The sequence below is a fragment of the Schistocerca piceifrons genome, chromosome 6 (assembly GCF_021461385.2).
Source record: "Schistocerca piceifrons isolate TAMUIC-IGC-003096 chromosome 6, iqSchPice1.1, whole genome shotgun sequence".
Classification (NCBI taxonomy): domain Eukaryota; kingdom Metazoa; phylum Arthropoda; class Insecta; order Orthoptera; family Acrididae; genus Schistocerca; species Schistocerca piceifrons.
In genome coordinates, this window is record NC_060143.1 from 551,978,339 (window position 1) to 551,979,980 (window position 1,642).

The following is a 1,642-nucleotide window of genomic DNA, read 5'->3' on the forward strand; positions in this document are numbered from 1 at the left end:
GTACTGAAAATCAGCAATCGGTAAAAAGATATAACCGTAATTAGACGTGTAAGGCGAAGGTAGCAACTGCCTCAGAATTTGTGTGTTTTTTGGAAATATATATCAGTTTGTACGTCGCAACCTTTGTGGTCCTTAATAACAGACAAACTTTCGACCATTCCACTATTCAATCTCAGAACAGCCGCACTCGGTTGAAATACCCCCGAAACCAGCAGAAAAACCGATAGCCTTTCTTCCATTAAGCACACGGTCATACAATCATAATAATTAACTGTTTGGCGGCTACGATAAATTACACAAAACCCAATAAGGAATTGAAACGAAAGTGTTTTAAAGTGCATCTTTCAAGTCGGAGAGGAGGTACTCTTATGCATACAACACAAATCTAGCAAACTAAAGAGACTAAACTGTAAGTGGAAAGCCACACGTGACAGTCGACTTCACAAATCCTGGGTGCTATCTTTTGGGTCAACACAATTCGGGAAAAATATGGGGATTATACCCACACAAATAGATAAAGAAGTTTGTGCGATAAAGCCAACAGGGGTAGGACAAACTATCCGACAGACACGTTCACATAACTTGAAATTAAAAAACATGTCAACTCCTACCGAACAGGCCATGAAGGCCCAACGGTACCGACCGGCCGCCGTGTCATCTTCAGAACACAGGCGTCATTGGATGCGGATATGGAGGGGCATGTAAATCCCTGGAGGGAAGGCCATAAGTCAGTTTCCGAGACCGGAGCCGCTACTTCTAAATCAAGTTGCTCTTCAGTTTGCCTCACAAGGGCTGAGTGCACCCCGCTGACCAACAGCGCTCGCCATACCGGATGGTCACCCATCCAAGTGCTAGCCCAGCCTGACAGCGCTTAACTTCGGTGATCTGACGGGAACCGGTGTTACCACTGCAGCAAGGCCGTTGGCTTAAAAAAACATGTACATATATAAATATTAATTTTAAATTTAGGTTAAGGAAGTAAACTACAGCGAAAAAAGTAAGAAAAAACAAATATAGGAGGAACTACAGCAGACTATGAGCTACCTATACCTATATCTACATACATATTCCGCAATCCACCGTATGGCACGCGGCAGAGAGTGCCTTGTACCACTTCTAATCATACCCTTTCCTGTCCCACTCGCTAACAGAGCGAGGAAAAAAAGACGAGCTAAGATGCCTCTGTATGAGTGATAATTTCTCGTATCTTATCTCCGCGGTCTTTATGCGCTACTTAGCTACTGTTGGAGACAGCAGAATCGTTCTGCAGTCAGGTTCAGATGTCAGTTCTCTAAATTTTCTCAGTAGTGTTCCTCGAGAAGAACATCGCCTTCCCTCCAGGGATTCCCATTTGAGTTCCTGAAGTACTTCAGTAACATTGCATGTTGTTCAAACCTACTAGTAATAAATCTAGCAGCCCGTCTCTGAATTTCTTCGCCCTCTTTCTTTAATCTGAGCTGTTATGGTTCTCAAACACTTGAGCTGTACTCAAAAATACGTAGATCGCAGATAGCAGTATCATCCTATATTAGGTCACTTTTACATATGAACCACACTTTCCTAGAACTCTCCCAATAAACCGAAGTCAATCATTTAATTTTCCTATCACAATACTCACATGCTCATTCCATTTCATTTCACT

At 42.6% G+C, this 1,642-nt stretch overlaps 1 pseudogene; it reads right to left on the bottom strand.

Moving 5' to 3' along the window:
- Positions 1 to 808: 808 nt before the first annotated feature.
- LOC124803494 lies at positions 809 to 926 on the bottom strand (annotated as a pseudogene).
- Between the last annotated feature and the right edge of the window lie 716 nt (positions 927 to 1,642).